We start from the raw sequence: 8,581 nt of genomic DNA on the forward strand, positions 1-8,581 counted from the left end.
ATGTTAGTCACCATACAGTGCATTATTAGTTGTTGATGTAGTGTTCCATGATTCATTAGTTCCATATAACACCCAGTGCTCAGCACAACACGTGCCCTTCTTAATACCCATCACCCAGCTACCCCATCTCCCCACCCTGCTCCCTTCTGTAACCCTCAATTTCATTCCCAGAGTCCATGATCTGTCATGGTTAATCTCCCTCTCTGATTTCTTCCCATTCAATTTTCCCTTCCTTCCCCCCATGGTCCTCCATGCTATTCCTTATGTTCCACATATGAGTGAAACCATAGGAAAATTGACTCTCTCTGCTTGACTTATTTCACTCAGCATCATACCCTCCAGTTCCATCCATGTCAATGCAAATTGTGGGTATTCATCCTTTCTGATGACTGAGTAATATTCCATTGTATATGAATCCCATCTTCTTTATCCATTCGTCTGTTGAAGGGTATCTCAGCTCCTTCCAGAATTTGGCTGTTGTGGACATTGCTGCTATGAACATTGGGGTGCATGTGTCCCTTCTTTTCACTTCATCTTTATATTTGGGATAAATATCTAGTAGTGCAATTGCTGGGTCATAGGGTAGCTCTTTTTTTAACTTTTTTGAGGAACCTCCACACTTTTCTAAAGTATGTACCAGCTTGCATTCCCACCAACAGTGTAGGAGGGTTCCCTTTTCTCCATATCCTTGCCATCATTTGTTGTTTCCTGCCTTGTTAATTTTGGCCATTCTAAGTGGTATAAGGTGGTATCTCAATGTGGTTTTGATTTGAATTTCCTCGATGGCTAATGATGTTGAACATTTTTTCATGTGTCTGTTAGCCATTTGTATGTCTGCTTTGGAGAAGGTTCATGTCTTCTGCCTCTCTTTTTAATGAGTTCTTTTGATGATCAGGAGTCCTTTATTTTCATGTAGTGAAATTATCAATCTTTCTTTCATGGTTAGTTCTTTCATGCTTTTTTAAAAATGCTCTATCTTGAAGTAATTAAGATATTCCTTATAAGGTCTTTTAAAAGTTTGTCATTTTGCCTAAAATATTTAATTCTGTCACTTACCTTAAAGTCATACATGTAGAGGTTGTGAAGTTGAAATGCAATCTTCATGATTTTGTATCTAAAACTAAACATGCTAGTGCTGTTTATAGACCGTTCCTCCTTTTACTCTTGAGCTTTAAGCCCCATTTCATTAATTATCAGATTTGTATATGTGGGTTTTGTACCTGGAATTTCTACTCGGCTTCCTTGGCCAATCTGTCTGTCTCCAGACAAATCTTGTGCTATCTTAATTACCTTTGCATTGCAGTAAGTTTTGAGACATGTCTGATAGTAAGCCCCCACTTGCTTGGCCCTTTACTGTATAAATCTTAGAATCAACTTGTCAAAATATGTGAAAAAATATTTTGGGCTTTTTATTGGCATTGTACTGAATCTGTAGATACATTTGGGGAGGATGGATATTTTTATGATTTTAAGTTTTTTTTTTTAATTTTAAGTTTTTAAAGTCTACTTACAGTTTCTGATGGGAAAGACATTATTTTCTTAGGCCAATAGGAATAATTTTTAAAAATTATTGAGAATAGCTTATAGCTGAAGCAGAACTTAATAAACTTGAATTTAAAACAGAATTAGTATTTATAAAAATATGAAGCTCTTCTCCAATACTAGAAGTTTACAAAAACTCTGTAAACCGAGACACATTCTGTAAAGCACTTGTTACCTGAGACACTTGTTCTTTGTAAAATTCACTGAGTTATAAGAAGAGAAAATCAGTTTCTGTAATTTTAAAGAGCTTAATTCATCTGCTTTGAGTTCACTAATATTAACGTAGAAAGTATTTCTATAGGCTGCGAAAAGTGTATGCTCTTTTGAATTTAGTTATAACTCCTGTATGGAATTACTTTTTTTTTTAATGGCACATTTTTTCCCCACAAATAATTACATCTTGAATAACAGCCTTCTCAGAAGATTCTCTTATTTATGCATTTTTGATTTTACGCTTTCCCTCTCACGGTGAGATTAACAAACAACTGAGCTTAAAACGGTCAAAACTCAAGAAGCCTTTTTTTCTGAAATGTGGGACTTGAAATTCACTTACAGATTCAAAACTAACCCAAAGTTCTTATTTTTATTATTCATGTATTTATTTAAATGAAACTTCCTATTCCCTCCCACAGAAAGCAGTTCTTCCAGCCTGGGGAGCTGTGGTTGGCTGACCTCGGAGTAGGTAGGCCAGACTCCCTGTTCAGCAAGGAGTCTGTAAACACAGGCGAGTGGGCACTGTGGTGGGTGGGCTTCCCTGAAGGGGTCCCGGCTCAGGTGAATGCAAGGAAGGACAATGCAGTTGGGAAGAGAGTTGGACCTTCCCTCACACCATGGACAAAGACCTAACTCTTACACATAAGAAAGGCAGGAAATAAAAGTCAACCCACAGCCTGAGTGCTCCGTAATGGAAAGAGAAAGGATGGGAGGACTTTAAGCTTGTCTTGAGGGCAAAGTATCTGCTCCGGTTACCAAAATGGAGTCCAGTACAACTCTGGTGTTCTGATCCTTGGTGGGAAAGAGAAAATAAGGGGAGAGAGAGAGAACTGGGTAGAAGTTCTCAGCTTCAAAACCACCAGCTCAGAACCCTGCATCTAGATCAGACTAAGTCTTTCTTCCTTTTGCAGCCTGAAATTGTCCACCATGTCCACACCCAGTGGGCATGACAACATTTGCTAGTTTATATCTGTGTCAATTCTTCTCACCGCTACTTGTGTGGCAGACGTGACTTTCAATCTGTACTCTAATCAGCACTATATGTCTTATCTTCTCTAGTAGATTGTACGTTCTCCAAGGGCATGGCTCATACCTCATAAAGTGTGTTTCTTCCCCTGCACATAAAACACTGCAGTATCTTGTGAAGAATCATGGTCACAAGTCATACTGGTCTCAAGACCCCCCCCCTGCACAGAAGTCTACATGCAGGTCTGTGCATCCTAAAGGATGTGAGGTTATGGCAAACAAAAATATGGTTTGAAATAACATCACTGTTCTAAAAGGGAAAGACTGGATCTGAAGATCTAGTTCTGACTGTTCTCTAACTTAGTGTTCATGGAATTTACAGGCAGGATAAGACTACTGGGGAAAAAAATAAAAATAAAAAATTAACAAAACAAATGGAACTGAGGTGCACATGAGCTTATCTTTGTGATGTAGAGGGTATCAGATATTTATATTAAGTGCTTTCAGTGAATGGGGGACTCCAAAAGATAAAGCACATTTTCATCTAGCACATTCAGAGTCCAAGGGCTTCCATGACTAGAGGCATACCAATCCTCAGGGAGACCACCATCACCTGAGTGAATGCCTTGAGTGTAAGGTGACCCTCTTGGCACGGAGGTCAAATCCATGACCAGATTCAAATGCTAACTGAACTCATGAGATGCTTTGTGTTTTCTTGTACAGATATTGCCTCAGGCATTAGAAGAAACTAAGAAAATTACTCATGCACTTATTTGAAATATTTGTGCTTATAGATGTAGGAAGTTTTAAAGGGTTCTCAGGACTGGAGATCCACAGTGGTAAAGGAGATGAAGAAGAAACACTGAGGGTGGGATATAGTAGCTAGAGGAAAACTTGCTTTACTTGTGCATAGGAGAGGCACAAAAAATATTTGTTGACTAATAACCAACCTTCAAAATTTTATTTCTATAAGAAACCAACTTGGAATTTTCAGAAAATCATTGAAAAACATAAGATATAAAGAAATGAAGAGAGTTTTATTTCTTACATTATGTTTTCTTTACCTCTTTGATTGTCTACATCAATTTTGAATTTGGATTTCCAGATTTTGATTTATGGAAGCTCATTTTTTCCTCTCCTGACTTTATAGCTACAATATATCCAACAAGTATAAACCTTGGATTATGACTCTATGGTTCCACCAACCACATATCCATGGCTAGAATTGCTGGATATGAGAACCTTTATCTTGTATTACATTCAATTAAGCTTTTTCTGTAAAATATCATTATTTACTAAAATAGTAAATATAAAATGTTAATCAATCTTAAATTATTTGCTCTAAATAAATGGACAGAACATAGGATAAAGTTAAACAAATACCTATATTTAAGTTAATTACATCTTTTGAAGTGAATGTGAAATGATTTCTTTCATTATTTCATCCAACCCTAACATTCCTTAAAAATTAAAGGAAACCTATTTAACTTTTTCTCACTCTTCAGGCATCAACAGTTCCAGCGACTTGGGATGTAATAAAACTTCTTGAGTGCCCATGCATTTTCCTACTTCAAATAAGTGAGATTTCATAGCAGTTTAATGATATTTCATGGTCTTGTGAGACTTACCTGAAAGATGATTTTGATTTGCCCATCTGATACTCCTATTGAGTTCTTCAATATTGTATTTACCCCTTTTCAGCAAAAGGACCAACACCTGCCCCTCCCCTCTTTTTCTGCTTATTGCATTTTTCTGCTTCCTTTCATTTCAGAACAAAACTAGAGAATTCAGAATAGCAACAACAAAAACAAAGCAAACACAAAAACCATAACATCCTAACTTGTCAAGCATGTCCCTAAGTCATAATCCTTTATCTATTTTTTTTTTAAATTACAATCAGATTTTTATTCCTGACACCTGAATACCATATCACTTACTCTAATTAAGGGCTTAGACCTTTCATATGCTCTACTTCAGTAATTAAGATTATGAAACAACCAGCCTAGGAGATTCATAACATATATTTAAGCTCAATTCTTAATAGAGCTCTGCATTTTTCTCTCTCTGGCCATTATAAAATTCAGTCCAACAGAAGTACTTAAAAATGTTCTACTCAGAGAGTTTCCTCTGTTCTCTAACTGTGCTTTAGGACCTTACTTGATATGCCTAATTTTCTTATTTCTTTCATTGAATAGAAAAATAACAACTTTGTAGCCCAGAAAATAATGGTACTTTTTAAAAGCTAAATGATAGTCATACAGAATTATAAATTACAGGTAGGTGTTTGTGATGTGACCTTTCAAGAAAGGACTTTGGCTTTAACATTCTATTAATTGCTAAAGTAGAAAAAAAATAATTTTTGGCTCTTTAGTTGTAGAAAAACAATTACATATAAATCACTATTACTTCTTAAGAAAATACTTCTCTGTCACAAATCAACAGCACAAATACAACATATGGCAGTATTATCACTATTTTAGCAAAATGTACTTTTTTTTTTATTTTGTTATCTGCATAATTTATTAGATAACAAGGATAGAACAACCATCAGGATATGTATCCATCCATAAGCAAGACTTAAAATCAAAACATACAGAATCAGAGCAGGTCACTTTCATTTTTTTTTTTTTTGTTTTGTTTTTAATTTTATTTTTTATAAACATATATTTTTTTCCCCAGGGGTACAGGTCTGTGAATCGCCAGGTTTACACACTTCACCGCACTCACCATAGCACATACCCTCCCCAATGTCCATAATAACCCCACCCCCCCTCCCAACCCCCCTCCCCCCAGCAACCCTCAGTTTGTTTTGTGAGATTAAGAGTCACTTATGGTTTATCTCCCTCCCAATCCCATCTTGCTTCATTTACTCTTCTGCTATCCCCTTAACCCCCATGTTGCATCTCCTCTCCCTCATATCAAGGAGATCATATGATAGTTGTCTTTCTCCGACTGACTTATTTCGCTAAGCATGATACCCTCTAGTTCCATCCACGTCGTCGCAAATGGCAAGATTTCATTTCTTTTGATGGCTGCATAGTATTCCATTGTGTATATATACCACATCTTCTTTATCCATTCGTCTGTTGATGGACATCTAGGTTCTTTCCATAGTTTGGCTATTGTAGACATTGCTGCTATAAACATTCGGGTGCACGTGCCCCTTCGGATCACTACGTTTGTATCTTTAGGGTAAATACCCAGCAGTGCAATTGCTGGGTCATAGGGTAGTTCTATTTTCAACATTTTGAGGAACCTCCATGCTGTTTTCCAGAGTGGTTGCACCAGCTTGCATTCCCACCAACAGTGTAGGAGGGTTCCCCTTTCTCCGCATCCTCGCCAGCATCTGTCATTTCCTGACTTGTTAATTTTAGCCATTCTGACTGGTATGAGGTGGTACCTCATTGTGGTTTTGATTTGTATTTCCCTGATGCTGAGTGATATGGAGCACTTTTTCATGTGTCTGTTGGCCATCTGGATGTCTTCTTTGCAGAAATGTCTGTTCATGTCTTCTGCCCATTTCTTGATTGGATTATTTGTTCTTTGGGTGTTGAGTTTGCTAAGTTCTTTATAGATTTTGGACACTAGCCCTTTATCTGATATGTCGTTTGCAAATATCTTCTCCCATTCTGTCAGTTGTCTTTTGGTTTTGTTAATTGTTTCCTTGTGCAAAAAGCTGTGCAAAAGCTGTGCAAAAGCTTTTGCAAAATGTACTTTTTAAAATCTAAAGTTTATGTTCCTTTTTTTTTTTTCTTAATGGTAATAAAGTGGCTCCAAGTCCTGGAAAAAACCCTCTTCAAATGGTCTATACTTTAGAAATGCTTTCTTTTTTTTCTTTTTAAGATTTTATTTATTTATTTGACAGACAGAGATCACAAGTATACAGAGAGGCAGGCAGAGAGACAGGAGGAAGCAGGCTCCCTGCTGAGAAGAGAGCCTGGTGCGGGTCTCTTTTTAAAAGCTGAAGATACAATATTTTGATTACAAATAAAGTTCTAAGGCAGATATTTATCTTCCCCACAGGGAGACATTGTTAAAATAAGAAAGAAAAATATGCATGAATTCAGTCTAGCCCTGAACTGAACCCACCACTTGGTCTCAAAAATCAAGAAATATCTAACATTACAATCTCCTTGCTGTTTGTTTTCTCTCATTTAGTTGCATCATACTTTTAAATTTATTTTTAAAGATTTTATGTTATTTATTTGTAGGAGAGAGAGAGAGAGAGAGAGAGCGTGCAAGCAGGGGAAAAACAGGTAGAGAGAGAAGCAGATTCCCCGATGAGCAAAGAACCCTATGTGGGATGTGATCCCAGGATTCTGGGATCATGACCTGAGCTGAAGGCAGCCATGTAACCTACTGAGCCACAAAAACATGTGTCCCTGTATCATTCTTTTTTAAAAAGTGAAATAATCTGAGTCCACAATGTCTTCTCTAACCCTTTAGAACTCCCACACGTATGCCCATTTTGGAAATTTATGAAAGCAGGACACAGGATTTGCTTTCATATGACCAATCTTCTTTTCTTTCAGATGATCAGTCTTTTTGTGATGGCAAAATCGGGAGTTATTTGTCTTTTGTATTTTAGTTTCATCCTCCAAGTAGCTTTAGTCTGGATGTCTAGAAGTCATGTTGCCCCCCTACCCCCATCTATTGTTCTGCTCTTTCCAGGGAATCCTGCCCCCAGACCCTGCCCCAGTGCTGATGGAGAATGGGAACATTTTACTGTCATGGAAATAGGAGGCTCTTCATTCCACTATTATTCAAGATAAACTGTGGGTGCCCTACTATTTCTCAGTATATACTTGCCTTTTGGGAGGGTAAATTCCAGACCTGGCACATTCCTAACTCTCTGGAGACTACAAGTTCTGGTTTGTGGAGGACTGTCCCAACATAATTATGCCCCAACATAATTGTTAATACTGACCCTTCCACTTTCAAAAGTGTCCCCACTTGGAGAATAATTTATATTGCGGCCTTACCTATGGATCTATACTTACATTCAACTTCTACAAAAGAGCAAGTGAATTGAGGCCTGAAAAGAGAACATGGGTTTTAGTGATTGGAATATTTCAATGGTCTTTGAGAAAGCCATTTATCTGGAGATTTGCGGGGCTTGAAATTAAAGAGTGAAACAGAAAAAAGGAAACCTAGTTTTAAATGGAAATGGAAGGCCAGAAGGGGGCGCTCCCCTGACTAACACTCCTTGCAGCCTGAGGCAGAACCAACCAGAAGGAGCCTGTACTTTCCTGCCCTAGCAGGGGGAAGGTAGCTTTTCTCCACCCCTGTTAACAGTCCAGCCAATGAGAGACTGTCACGGCTCAGCCAATGACAAGCCACCGCACTCTGAACTCCCACTTTACTCCTTTTTTGTTCACAGCAGCCCCTCTCAAACCCTTATCTCCAACATTACTGCGTAACAGAGTGTTCTTCTCCTTTAGTCTCTGGATTTGCCTATGGTTTTGCCTTAACTTGCGTAATCTGAATTGTAATTCTCCACTATTCCAGAATAAACACATTTTGCTAGCATAATAACTGGCAGTTTTATTAAGGTAGGTTGACAAGAGTGAATGAGATGGGAGGAGAGGATCGTAGCTGAAGGGGTAGGTAAGATCTTTCACAATGAATCAAAGCAATTCAGATTCAGTATTTCCAAAATAAACCTGATCATTTCCTCCCCACCTTCTCCTGCTAGCGGCTAAGTACAATTTTCTTTGTTGACTCTCATGTCTCTTTGCAACCACCCCTCACCCCACCCCCACCAATATCTACCCAGGCTGTGCCTAGAATCTGCAGTATCCTCTTTGATTTTTTCCCCACATACAGTTACTCTTCCACTTTTGTCTGTTCCAACTCTTTT

The sequence above is a fragment of the Lontra canadensis genome, unplaced genomic scaffold (genome assembly GCF_010015895.1).
Source record: "Lontra canadensis isolate GAN:19392208 unplaced genomic scaffold, GSC_riverotter_1.0 scaffold102, whole genome shotgun sequence".
In the NCBI taxonomy this organism is placed as follows: domain Eukaryota; kingdom Metazoa; phylum Chordata; class Mammalia; order Carnivora; family Mustelidae; genus Lontra; species Lontra canadensis.